General features: G+C 39.0%; 1 long non-coding RNA gene across 1 annotated transcript; it reads left to right on the top strand.

The window, feature by feature from the left end:
* The first annotated feature begins 3,331 nt into the window (after positions 1–3,331).
* Positions 3,332–5,800, top strand: LOC145135741 (uncharacterized). The gene is made up of 4 exons (XR_013720012.1): positions 3,332–3,470; positions 4,311–4,423; positions 5,289–5,333; positions 5,420–5,800. It is a non-coding gene; the product is annotated as an uncharacterized LOC145135741 (long non-coding RNA).
* Positions 5,801–14,859: the final 9,059 nt, after the last annotated feature.

Below are 14,859 nucleotides of genomic sequence, written 5' to 3'. Positions count from 1 at the left end.
CTGAGCACCCTCACCGTATATCACCAAATCTCCCCCACTTGGGGTTCGGACATGCACCAACCGAAGCCCACAATCAATCATCGCCCCATTGGGGATCAACCAATCCATCCCTACAATGACCTTGATCTCGCGTAGGGGAATATGAACCAAATCAATAGGGTACTTCTTGCTAAATAACTCCAAAGTACATCCCTGGAAAACCATCGACACTCGCACAGGATGGTCTTCGTCAATCTCTACCTCTAACGGATAATCCAGCTCCCCCGGAACATCGCCAAACCTCTTGCTAAGTGCAAGAGATACAAAGGATCGGGTAGCCCCAAATCAAACAATACCAACGCAGGAATACCATTCACAAGGAACAACCCTAAACAACAACACAGATATATAAGCATGATACGCAACATAAATAAAGAGATAATGGGAATATACTTACCCATAACCACATCAGGTGTCGTACGCGCCTCCTCGGCCGTCAGCTAAAAAGCCCTACTCTTTACTACACTGGTCGCCTGCACGTCGCCGGAGCAAGTGCTGCAACCACTCATCTAGTCAAACTCAGGCAGTCATCCTTCTTGTGGCCCCCCTGATTGCAATGAAAGAAAATCAGACCTGAAACATGAGTGGTGGTGGTGGTGGCAGTGCCCCGTCTTGCCAAACTTATAGCAACCTGAACCACTTGCTCTACAAACTCCGTCATGCATCTTGCCACAGCAGCCCCGGACCTGCTGGCCCCTCGATCTAGAAATAAAACCCTTGGGTTTCTTCACTGAAACCCCAATCGTCTACATTTTCTCTGCCTTCCTCTTCCCGATGTGCTCGAAATCAATTTCCCGCTCCTGGGCCCTAGATATCATGTCATCCAATTTCGGACAGTCTGTATAGCTAACAAAATCCCTGATATATGATATTTGTATGTCATGTACCGAGTCTTCCTTATCTCCTTGTTTGCATCATACTAGGGTACCAATAGAGCTCTCTCTCGGAACTTGGCGGTGATCTCCACCATGGTCTCAGCCGTCTGTCGCATATCCAGGAACTCCCTCGCCAGTTGTTGTACCTCAACAGCCGGTGCAAACTCCACTCAGAACCGGGTCATAAAATCCGACCATGTCACGGCCTCAATGGTTGGGGCTCTCAGATCATAGCTAACCTCCTCCCACCAATCCCGGGATGGCTCCCTCATACATCCTACAATGAACCTTACCTTCGACCCCACGGGGTAGAAGCTAGTCATCTGAGCACACTCCATATTTGTTATCCATCATCTGGCGGCAATAGGGTCCTTCTCCCCAAAGAATTATGGCGCCCCACATCCCCTGAAATCCTTGAAGGAGAGATTGTGGGCTCCATACTGACCAGAAGCTAGATTGGCCCTTAAGATCCAGAGACGGTCCTCCATCAACTCGATGATACCTCCTTGATAAACTAGAACATCACCAAGGTCGCATCAAGGAAGCATCTCGTAACCTCAGATGAGATGAACTCGTGAAAACCCTCTTCAATTGGTTCGGTGCCCGAGCCCGAACCAGATCCTAATCTTGAACCTCCTGCTCCGCCGCATGTCACCACCATGCTGAAACATAATACATAAACAATTAGTATACGCACAAAGAGGCTCACACTCCCAAATTTTCTCGAATTCATCAAGGCCTTCCTTGTCTTGGGTATAGATATTGTGCTTTCAGTAGTAGGAGCCTAATACTACCTTTCGCACCTATCTATACCTTCCTCAAGGATTGGCTCAAATCCTCCAAGCCACTTCCCTACTATCAAATACATCACTCGCACTATAGAGCACCTTACGCGCTAAGACATTTCCTAGGATTTCCTAAGGTTCCTTTCCACACCACTCTCTGCTATCAGCTATGGAAGAGACACCCCTCCAATGTCTTCTAACTATCTCACGAATACAATAACATGTTACCAACACCAGATAACTTCGATTCACTACAAGAAAAAGTTGAAATAACTACGGAAATTTGCTACGAAAGTAAAATCCATAGTTATTCTGCTATGGATTATGCTACAGAATGGTTTGTTGTAGCTATTTTGCTATGGAACTTGCTACAAAATTACATTTCGTCGGTAATATTTGAATAACTACGGAATTTTGCTACAGAATTAAAAACCCTAGCTATTCTACTATGGAATATACTACAAACTAGTTAGACGTAGGTAAATTTGCAACAGAATTAGCTACAATAATGCATTTTATAGCTAATATTTCAATAACTACAGAATTTTGCTACGCAATCAGAGTCCGTAGTTATCATGCTACGAAATTTGCTACAGAATTATAAGGCGTAGGTATTTTGCTACAACTGTTGCTACAGATTAAAGTTTGTAGTTACTTTGCTACATAAATTGTTACGGAATCAAAATCTGTAGCTATTTTGCTACAAAATTTGCTATCGCATCTAAGTCCGTAGCTAGGTTGCTACGACATTTGTTACGGAGTCAAAATCCTTAGCTATGTCGCTACAAAATTTGCTATAAGATCATAGGTCATAGCTATTAAACCCTTAAAACCGAAATTTCGAATTGCATTAACTAATTACTTAATTAAAAATTATTTTTATATTTTATTTATTAAATAAAATTTTAAATAACCAATATAAAGTAAAATACATTTTAGACCTTAGACCGTTTTATGGGTTTCAGTATTCAATATTTACAACTCATAATCCTCACGAATTCACGACTCACACCGAGGAAACCGATTCAAGGAAACAAAAAAACCCATAAACCGAAACCGATTCCCACCTCTAATATTTAAGATTGAAGCCTTTCTTAAATTGTGAGTCCAGACTTTAGTAGGAACCACGTTGCATTTGTGGTAAGCAAGAACCGTCAAAATCTTAGAAATAGTAAAACTGGAATTTTTTGCCAAACTTATGGGCTTTTATGTAAAAGAAAAAAAATAGTAAAACCGATCATTTCTGTCAAATGTAAAGACTTTAATAAACCAAATGGTAAAATTGATATTTTTTTTTTGCAAACATCCGTTTTTATGAACCTAAAACCCACAAAATGGTATACTCGACAAAAAAATTACATGATAAAATGTTAAAAACTACATAAAAATTACAAAATTAAAAGTTTTTACATGATAAAAGGGTAAAAACAACATAAATTCACGCAAACTTACGACTTTATCGAACCCAAAAAAACCCCAAAAGATAAAATCCAATATTTCATAAAAGTTTAAGGGCTTAATTGTTAAAAATCTCAAAATCTTTTTATATCCAAAGTTTAAAACACCTGCCTCTGTATCGTCTTCCAAAATTTTAGGGAAAGAGAAACCCTAAGTATTTCACAATCAAAAAATTTAGATCCCGCTCTTCTCCTTGGTTGCGTCTACTGCTAAACCGCCCCTGTACTGCCCTCGCTTGTATATCCTTCTCCTTCGTCTGTTACATAGGTCTGATTCTAAGCCTCTACTTAGGTGCGATTCTCGGCTCTAACAGGTGTGTGAAACGTTTTCTGCTCTTCCTTTGGTCCTCTTTTTTCCATTCTCCTAAGCGATTCTTGGGTTCATAGTTTTCATAATTTTATGATTCTGGAAATTTTTTTGTTTTTAGTTGGTATTGTGTGACTTTGTTGTTGTCGGTGACTCTTGTACTTTATTTGGTTGAATAGTCTTTCGTGTAAGATTGGAATCTTGCATAACCTATGAATTTCAGTTTTTTTAATAGTTGTAAGATTATGGAGAATGCATTACGTGTATTCTTGAAGATAATCTAAAGGTGCATTCTACTTCATTTGATTTAATCTGTTTTCATGTTCTAATAAAACTTATTTTGTTAACTGAGCCAAGCTCTGTTAGGACCGTATCCAAAAACTTTTTTGTGCTCAACTTTTGTTAAAAATTTAGCAAGACCCTCTTCTTCTAGTCCTTCCCTCTGCCCTTTCCTTGTTATACAACTAAACGTTTGAATATTTATTGTGTTATTATTATTTATTAGGCAAGAAGAATTTTGTAAAAAAGAAACATTATTTTGATAAGTTGGTTGATATTTCATTAAGTTCATTATCAGAGATGCTGGTAATCATGAAGGTTTCTCTGCGTTTCTTATAATTGTAAATTGTATTTTAGAAAGAAATGGATTAAGATTGCAAGACATGTACACGGGGTATGTAACCAAAGATATATAGGTGCTAATAGTTATATATTGTTATTGGATATTATTCTTTTATCTTTTTTGTTATTACTCTTGGTCAGGAGCAAAAAATAAAACTAATTTAATTACATATATTTTATAATATGCATGTTTTTTGCATTATGTCACCATGACTTATTTTTATAGAAAATGTATTGAAATGGAAATGAACCCATCATCATGTGCCGGTGTAAAGGCAAATCTTGGAGACACCTGGAAAGTGATATTAAGCTGCACTTCCGACTTATGATCGAGATTCGGTAAGTGTCTTTTACCGGTTAATATTTTTTTAGCATCTTATTTTCATTTGATCTAATGGAGGTCTATTTTAAGTATTATAGCATATTACGTTCATTTTTATTTATGATTATTTTATGAAAACTATTATATCATCATAAAATATCCTTATAATATGACCACCTTCTTGATTTATTATTGGTTAATGTAAAGTATTATATTCTAGTATTATAATATATTTCTTTTATTAAATCTTGTGGTGAGATTTTGACATATATATGGTATTAATGTCGGAGGAATATACAGACAAGCTCCTTCATGCTATGAGTTATTCATGTTTACTCTTACTAAGGGCATCTCCAACCCACCCCCCCAAACTCCATTTTTCATCCCATTTCTTCCCCATTCTTCTCCAACCCTACCCCATTTTCACCTCCATTTTTGGAGATATGAATAGTATTCCTCCATATATAGGGGAATACTATTCATATCTCCAAAAATGGAGGTGAAGTTTGGTTGTCAATTTTAGTCCCTCTAATTTTTATTTTATATATTTTTAGTTTATTTTATTTACTAATTATAATTTAAATGCAATATTTAATATTTATAATATCATGTTATATACTAATTTATATTAATTAATCATAAATATAGAGTTTAATTAGTAGATGGGTGTATTTGACAATATATATATAAGTTATAAAAATTGAATATTCTAGGAATATACTTTTTGGGGTAAAAAATGGGGTAGAAAATGGAGTAGCGTTGGAGATGAAACACTATTTACTCCATTTATGGAAGAAAAAATGGGGATGGGTTGGAGATGGCCTAAGACGTTTATTTTGCTCATGTAAGTTTATTTTTAATTTTTAATTTATTTTATAATAGGATCATGACGAAAAGACGTTTCAAGTTGAAAAATCTAAAGTTCATGTAAGTTTATTTTTAATTATTTTTATAATAGGAACTTAAAAAAAATATTGTATAAACTATATACTAATGCAACTATAACATTGTAGGATTTGTTTGTGTCTCGACATGTGGATTTGGCACTGCTAGGAGAGGAAGTTTTTGAAAGCAAGTTGTTGTTGGAGGACATGATTGCAAGAAAAGAGTTTATGGGTTTCGATCATATGGCAGGTCTATTTTTCTCGAAAACTCTTCTCAAATATGCATTTAACTAGATACTAGTTCGGGAAATCATCATCTCTATTCAAAGATCCAGAAACTAGAGGAAACCATACATAAACAAAGGATGGAGTTGGGTGATGTGAAAAACATGGTCAATGATATGAGAAGCACAAATAATTAGTGATATATTTTTTATTGCTTGCATGTTTAGGATTTCTAGTTGAGTTTGACTATTAGATTAATTTGATTGGTATTTTGGACAAAGTGAAATTTTATTTGATGATAAACTATGTTTTTATTAAGAGTTTATGTAATTTATTTTACTGTTTAATGCAATTTCATAATGTTGATTTTGTTAGTAATTTGCTTTGGAAAAAGTCGAGTCATTTTTGTATTTATTTGAATTAATTCTGTCACATTTTGTAGTTGAATTGTTATGGATGTCGCTATGAAACGTATTCTGTCACATTTTTTCTGCAACAGAAGTAGGTTGTGGTAAATTTACTACAACATATTTGATACATCGTAGTAAATTCACTATGGAATGTTTGCTACAATATTACCCATAGTTGATTTGCTACGAAAATTAGCTACGGGGCTAGTTTGTAGTTAATTTGTAACATAATTAGGTCATAGTATAATTTCCTACGGAGTACTAGCTACGCCATTACCCATAGTGGATTTGCTACAGAAACTAGCTACGAATTTAGTTTGTAGTTAATTTGCGACAGATTTACTACGGATCGGAGCGTAGTTAATTCACTACGGACTTGCTACGAAAATAAATTGTAGTTAATTTGCTACGATGTTGCTACGGATGTAGTCCATGTTTTCTACGAAATAAGTATGTTGTAAATTCCGTTGCGAAGGTGCTACGGTTCCGTAACGAACCTTTACTAACGAAGAATTTGCCTACATAATGGATCCGTAGCAAATTCCGTCGCTAATCGATTTTAACTACGGAATATCATGTTTTAGCTACATAATTTTTCCGTAGTTATTTCGACTTTTTCTTGTAGTGATTGCTAGGTCCCACTCTACAATGATGGACTTAAACAAGAGTTATGCAATAAAGTTGAACCTAACCTTCGAGAATTATCTAATCCCCTCAACATGTAATTTGAAGTATTCTCATAATAACTAGTCGACACTAGTGGAGTCCCTAGAAGCACAATGTTAGGAAGTAAAACGGATAACTAGCAAAACTATAAGCGTCAACATAGAATGTTGGTGAGTTCATAAGCATATTTGTAAGAAAACTTTGTAATATCTTTGTTTATAATAAGTTGTAAAACTCCAGAAAATCCAATATTTTTTATAAAAAGTAGTTTGTGAGTCTCGTTCCAAAATCGTGTATAATTGCATGCATGTTCTTTATTTTTCTTTGTTTGTATTTGAAAAGTGTGTGTTCCCAGAAAATCCTATATTTTTTGTATATAAAAGAGTTGTGGTCTTATAACCCTAAGTTCGTAGTGGTGTAATTAGTTTACAAAATAGATGAAACGTGGTTTTGTATTTTATAAAACTAGTAGAGTGTAAATTCTTCGTAAATTCAAAATAATATTGTTATTCTCTATATGAGTCGTTACAACCATGCTAATATGACTAACGCACCTGTCTTGACGTTCTTCGGGCGTCGGTTTCTAAAAGATATTTGTCACCCTAGACTGTCCCCTCTAGCTGTAGCGAACAACTTAGGTGTGGGGGTGTCAACCCTGTATAGATCTATACACAATTACCTCGCTCTCCCTCTAGGAGACTCTAGTTATAACTACAGGGCTTACGGTGTACGCTAGGTAGGTACGATGAAGGAGTGTCTCACAAGAGCCTCAACAAAATTTACGCGAATTTTTCGAATAATGCATACGACGTTCTAAGTGTAAATTCAAGACTGCGGTTTTATGAACATACTCCAGGATATCCTTGCTTGTGTGTTGACCAGTACCGAACTTCACTTTGCGATGCTTTCCCTGAACGCAAGCTTCACAAAACTTTATATTTCCAGTAGCCTCTCCACGAAGCAGTCCTTGTGTACTTAGAACTGACATGCCTTTCTCACTCATGTGCCCCAACCTACAATGCCACAACTCTGTCTTGTCATCACCTTCATTCAAGGATTAAGAGATAGCCACCGTTCCCATAACCGTACTTTCTTCTAGGATATAGATCCTTCCACGATTCATCTTCCCTTTCATTATAACCAGAGAGCCTTTGGTCACTTTGACCCAGTCACCTTCACCAGCGTACCTCATCTCATTCTTAGCCAATGTGCCAAGAGAAATTAGATTCTTCCAAAATTTCGGAACATACCAGAATCTAACTTCCTGACCATGCCATCATGCATCTTGATCTGCACCGTGCCACTACCTTTGATAATGCTCACCCAATCATCACTTATCTTAACTATTCCATCCCACTCTTTGAAGGAGTCGAACCAGTCATGATTATACGTCATGTGATAGGATGCTCCACAATCCAAGACCCAAGCATCAGCAGAACTTGATTTACATACAGTCAGTACATCACCATCGTTCCCTTCATCAGAATTTTCCTGAACCACAGCAGCAGTGTTATTGCTGCTTGATTCACTCTTGGACTTCCCATTCTTCAGTCGTGGACAATTTCGCTTGAAGTGCCCCTTCTCCTTATAGTATAACACTTGGTACTCGAAGAACCTTTAGACTTCAATTTAGAACGAGATCTCCCTCTGTTTCCCCCTTTCCTCTATTCTATCCTTCCTATCCCTGCAAACAAACCAGAACTGGACACCTCCTTTACAGCTGAAACTTTTCTTTTCAGTTCCTTGGACATCTAAGAGTCCTTCACATCATTCACAGTGATCGTTGTCCTACAATAAAGCATGGTATCAACATAATTCTCATATGATTTGGGAAGAGAACATAAGAGAATGAGCGCCTGATCTTCATCTTCAATCTTCATGTCAACACCTTGTAGATTAAAAATGATGCAATTGAAGTTATCCATATGATCTTTCACTTGGGTACTTTCAGACATTCTGAGAGTGTACAACCTTTGCATCTGATACAACCTGTTTGTTCGTGAGTTGTTTTGGTACTTGTCACAAAGTTTATGCTAGAGCCCAGAAGTAGTTGTTTGATCCACGACCTCCCTCAATACTTCATCTGTCAAGCTTAATATAATGGCACTACGTGCCTTCGTCAGAATGTCCACCTTATTATCAACTGCCATGTCCTTTGGCATTTTTGCCTCTCCTTCCACTGTTGCCGCACATCCTTGTTGAACGAGAAGATCCTTCACCTTCACCTTCGACAAAGTGAAGTCATTTGAACCATTGAACTTCTCCAAACCAAACTTCTGAATAGACATATTCAATCACAGGAATACAAACCGCGGCTCTAATACCACTTGTTAGGGAGTAAAGCGGATAACTAGCAAAACTATAAGCACACAAGACACGGTATTTACGTGGTTCGGTCAAGGTGACCTACGTCCACGGGCAAGAGGGGAGTATTCTTTTATTTCAGAGCTCTCAAACAGAGGTTACAAGTACAATTACACAGAGATTCGCCTATCACTTTAGAATTAAAGATACAAAATGACCTAGCATGCATCCCTATTTATACTTGAGAGATCAGACCTAAAACCCTAATGGGCCAAGCCCATTGGCCCATAGGCCGATGAATGGTGTCAACCAATCACAATCCGCCATGAAGCATCTTCTGGAACATTCGTGAGCATCATCATCATCTTCTAGGCATACTCGGATCAACATGGGACAACAAAGGAATCAATATGGCGTATCATGTACCAAGATGGTCCATGATGGCGCAACAACTTCTCCATGGTGCAAAAACATCTCTAGATGGAGCAACAAGGATATAAATGGTGCAAGAGCATTAATTATGGCGCACAAACATCAATCTTGGAGCAACATCATCACCATGGAGCAACAGGCACATGCATGGCGCAACAAGATGCATCATAGCGCAAGAGCATCCCTCTTGGCCCATTCCTTTATCATATGGCGCAACAAGGACCCCTTGTTGCTCCATATCCCTTCCAAGTGCTCCAAACCTCTTCGAAGTGCCCCAAACCTCTTCCAGGTGCTCCAGACCCCCTTGTAAATGATCTGTTCCTTTGGCACTTGATTCGTTCCTTTGTATGATGATCCATTCCTTTCTCAGAAGATTCGTTCCTTTGTCACATGCTCCATGAACCCCAAGTGCTCCATTGAGGTCCAAGTTCTCAAATTGATCCATGAACATGATCCAAATGCTCGAGTCACTTTTAACACACAAAGCAAGAAACATTCAAACTTTAAGTTCTAGCCCAGGACACTACCCAACTAGGCTACTCTATCCAATCATCTAAAATCCTTATTAGCACGGAATTCTAAGGGTTTATACAACTAGCATACAATTGCATCTCTCATAGCATCCTACTATGCAATGTTGAGTAGATCCTTAGCTCTAATCTAGCATACTATACATATATACATATATTGAGACAATAACATGTATGGGTATTTTGGAAATACATACTTGAGCCCGGTTGATTGAATACATCACACCCCTTTTCTTTATAAAAGTTTATTTAGAAAACTCTTTTCTTTAAAAAAAAAAGAGTATCAACTCCTCAGTTTGAGTTCAGACACACCCGAAAGTGTGCCTGAATCCCTCAAACCAAGGTTCTGATACCAACTTGTAATATCCCAAAAATCATAGGTAAAAAAATTATTTTAATTCAATCCAAACCATCAAATATTCATGTCAAACCATCCAAAAGTATGTCATAGTGAAATATTCATCAGAGTACAATTCCCAAAATCATAAAAGTGCGGAAAACATGGGCGGTTGCGGTGCCATCATGTCGGGCCCTTCCCCTTCGAACTGGAAGTACCTGAAACCATAAACATAAAACTGTAAGCACAAAACTTAGTGACTTTCCCCAAAATACCCCATTCCATACATACATAATAGCCAAAACATAACTAAGTCTATTTCACCCATTCGGTATCTTTCAACCGGTATTGGGTTTATTTCACCCCATTCGGTCTCTTTCAACCGGTATTGAGTCTATTTAACCCCCTTCAGTCTCTTTCAACCAGTATCAGGTCTTTTTACCCCTTACAGCTAAGCATACAATCATATCAGCAAGAGTCACAAAGACAACAAGCACATATAGGCATAACAATAAGTGTCACAAAGACAACCATCATCCTACACACATAATCTAATGGGTCGACATTGGTGCCTTCGACCCACGTGTACAGTGAAGCAACTCACCTCGATCCGATATTAAACAAATAACACTCGGGCTGTTGAACCGGAAAATACCCATACTAAATCACAAATAATAAAACCCTAAATAATAATTGGGCCATAAACCATAACCGATAGCCTAAATCCTTAATCCTGACTCCTAGGGTAAAAGACCATTTTACCCTTCCTTTAATGGGCCTATATATTCACGACTCAAGACTCAAAATAGCCCAAGGCCCAGAAATGACCCAAATCCATAAATACCTAAGGCCCAATAATGGCCTAAACCCTTAAAGACTTATGGCGCAACAATGGCCCAAACTAGTTCAAGGCCCAAAAGCCTAGTTGGCGAGTATGTCATGCATACCATCAGATTACGCCCAACATACAACTCCAAACAGCAAGGAGAAAACGGTAATCAAACCCAGTACGCGAACGTACTCAGAAGTACACCCAACATACGGGTTAGTGGATCTTTCTCATTCTCAAGGCTTAATCCCTTAAGACATTAACGTCCAAACCTCATATCTACTTCTAAATAAGGTCTTAATCCATAAAGTCGAAAACTTTAAGCCTTAGCATGGCTCCAAGAGGTCCAAGTCCTAGATATAGCATTCTTTCTTCCTAAAATGGCCATAAACTTTTGTATGGTTGGTCCTCAACCATCAAGATGCAAACTTTATCATCAAGGAACCTCCGAAACATCAAAAGAACAACTCAAGACCTATAGAGTAGCATTTACTCACAAGAATCATCTTATGGGACCAAAGAGCATAAGATTTTACCCACATACAAGATCTATACTAAAGACTCATAAAGTTTAGAGCTTTATACCTTCCGAGTCTCGCAAAGATGTTGAAGATTTTGGATCTTCAAGCTCCAACTCAACCAATGCTTCACCACCAAGCTTATTCTTCTTCAATGTACGCAAAAACACCATAAGATCACAATAAAAGGCTTAAGAACACTCAAACGGAGGCTAGGGTTTCGTGGGGATCTTTTTAGGGTAAGGAGGTTAATGAGGGGGCAGCCTTAAGGTCCATAATGTTGCTTAAATAGGGGCCAAACCCTAAAAACTAGGGTTTATGGTCTGAGCAAGTACGAACAACGTATGTTGAGGAACGCCCAGTGTACTAAGGGTTCCACGTGTCCGACTTAAAGAGAGTACACCATGCATACTCCAAGTTACGCCTAGAGTAACAAGGACCAAAGTGCAAACTTTTATAATTTTAAAACCAAACTGGAAGATACCTGATAATTAGGTGTTACAAAACTTACCCGGGTTGAGCTTCATCTGAGCCTTTGTGAAAGTTTTAAAGGTTTCTTCAATGTCACCCAGCAATGCTGCCTTGTCATGGCTTTTAATGACCATGTCATTTACATAGACATCGATGTTTCTACCAATTTGGTTTGCAAAAACTTTGTCCATCAGGCGCTAGTACGTCACCCCAGTGTTTATGAGGCCCAAGAGCATCTTCTGATAACAAAATGTGCCTCGATCGATATGAATGATCATTTTCTATTCATCTTCTCTTCTCATTTGAGCTTGATGGTAGCCCTTGTAGGTGTTAAGGAAACACCTGAATTGGAATCCTTCCAAGGACTCCACCTTTTGATCTATCTCCAAGAGAGGATAGTGATCCTTTGGGCAGACGTTGTTCAGATCGGAGTAATCAATGCACATCTGCCACGATCCATCATGTTTTTCACCATTACTGGATTTGCTATCCAGGTAGGGAAAATTGCCTCTCGGAGGATGCCTGCATTCACCAGCTTCGCCAACTCTGTGTTGATTACCTTGTTTCTATCACCCTCTCGCCCCCTCTTTTTTTGTTTGATAGGACTGCTCCGTGAGATAATATTCAAGATATGCTCAATAACCTCGCTATCGACTCCTGTCATATCTTTAGGTTTCCATAAAAAGACCTTGGACTACTGCTTCAAGAGGGCGACTAGCCTTACGTTTGCTTCTTCTGATAGGTTGGCGCCTATTCTGATTGTTTTCTTTGGGTAATCTTCCTTTGACTTTTTTGGGGCTCGCACCATCTCTGGTACGGAAATGACTTGATGGCAGTGGTGCATTCGTGGGTTAATGGCAACAATTATGGCTGACTCGGCGCGTGTGCTAAACTTGACGATGCCATGGATTGTTAACGGTATGGCCTGTAGGTGGAAAAGTGTCGGTCGCCCGAGCAAGATGTTATGCTCTGTTGGGAGGTGCATCACTGAGAATTCAATCGTTTGTGTGATCTTATCTCTCCCATCATGACTAACTAGAGTGAGCAGTATATGTATGGCTCCTAGTGGCCATAGACTATGCCCGGTAAAGCCTATTAGCGGACCGTATGTTGGGGATTTTAGACCCACCTTCCAGGAGGTAGGCATTTTCCTGAAGCAATGTTCATACAGTATGTCGGTGTTGTTGTCGTTGTCTATATAGACACGATGAACTTGCATTTGACGTATGTTGGCGATGATTAGGAATGGATACCTGGGATCCTAGTTTGGTCGCCTTGGGTCATCTACCGAGAATTTGATATTAAGTATATTGCTAGATAATACCTTAATGTCATCCTTTGCTTCGTGGGCTTCGCCTCTCTTGCGGGGTCTAGCGATGGTGAAGATGTCACTCTTTTTGTCTTGTCATTTTTCCATGTCTTTTTGAGCTCATGTGTTCTTCGAGTCTCCATAGAACTTGGATATCTGGTTCTTTGCGATATCAGAGAGGTCGCATTTTAATTATTTTCTTCGATATCTTTCTTTAGCACCGTGCTCGCCGATATCGTGGGTTTTACTTTTGTGAAGCTCACAGTACTTGCCCTTTTCTTTTTCCACCTTTGGAGGGGTTTTCTCGATGGCATGAACATTAGTTTGATGGTTTTGGTGCTCGTCGTTGCTGAATGAGCGATACCTCCAAGACGAATGTCACGAGTGTCAGTTACACTTGTCATGGCCCCCATCCTAGCACTCTCGATGGCCGATGCTTGGGCGGGAGACTGCTTCTTCTTGTTTTATGTACACATTGGCGACATCCTTTAGGTTGGCTTCTTTCCTCTCTTCACCATCGATTTTTCTGAGATGTTTCTCAACTCTGTACTTGAGCTCGTCCATGGATTGAGGTACCGTCCCTTGCATCTTCTTTAATAGAGGTTGAGGTAGTAAACCTTTGACGAAAGAGTCGTTGATAATGAATTCCTCATGGCCCGGGACGTTTAGAGTTGTCAAATTGAATCTATCGTAATATTCTCTTATCGATTCTCCCTCCTTTTCTTCCATGCCATAATCGAGTTTGCATATCCTTTACCATTCCTTAATTGCATGAAATTATTGAGGAAGAGCTACTATATTTGCTCGAAACTCGAGATGTTGTCGGGTCATAACGCCTTGAACCACTTTCCTACATTTCCCGATAGCGTGACGATGAAGTATATGCAGGTGAAGTGTTTGTCCATCCTCAGCGACGTCATCGTCCACTCATAAGTGTCGATGTGCTCGTCTGGATAGGTGGTGTCGTTGTATTTTCAGATGTTTGGTAACATCGTCGAGTGTGGAATCTCGTATTGTAAGAGTTCCTGGCAGAAAGCGGAGTTGGTACTTCTCACCGGGTTTTCCACGTGTGGGTATGGAAATCTACCGTGCATCATGAATTGTTGAGTGTAATACGGGTTGTATTATGCTTGGTTATACATCACCACCTGAGATGTGTACGGTTGTTGTTGTAAGCTTATTTGTGTGCTTTAATGCAACTGTGAGATCGATACCAGCTGCTGGAGCATGTACAGGTTCGGCCCCAACCACTGTTGTGCTTGGGGATTGAGTTGTTGTGCCAATGAAGACTAAGGGTTAGACTCATACGTCGATATCGTGTGAGGGTTGGTCCCATGCAATGTTGGCACTTGGGGAATATATCCCTGCAGCTATTGGAAATAGGGATTGAACATCAGTGGTTGTTATACGAAGAGTGGAATGTGTGGCATGTCTGCTATGGGAGAGAATTGATACCTCAACATTGGATGTTTCATAGAAGACAGTATGGTTCCTGGCGACGAAGTGTTCATCCCCGCTTGCTACGCGGCGGTTGCGGC

This window comes from Lactuca virosa, chromosome 9, assembly GCF_052849685.1.
Source record: "Lactuca virosa cultivar CGN04683 chromosome 9, Lactuca_virosa_CGN04683_v6, whole genome shotgun sequence".
Classification (NCBI taxonomy): Eukaryota; Viridiplantae; Streptophyta; class Magnoliopsida; order Asterales; family Asteraceae; genus Lactuca; species Lactuca virosa.
The sequence above is the reverse complement of the archived record's forward strand: the minus strand, read 5'-3'. Positions and strand labels throughout refer to the sequence as shown.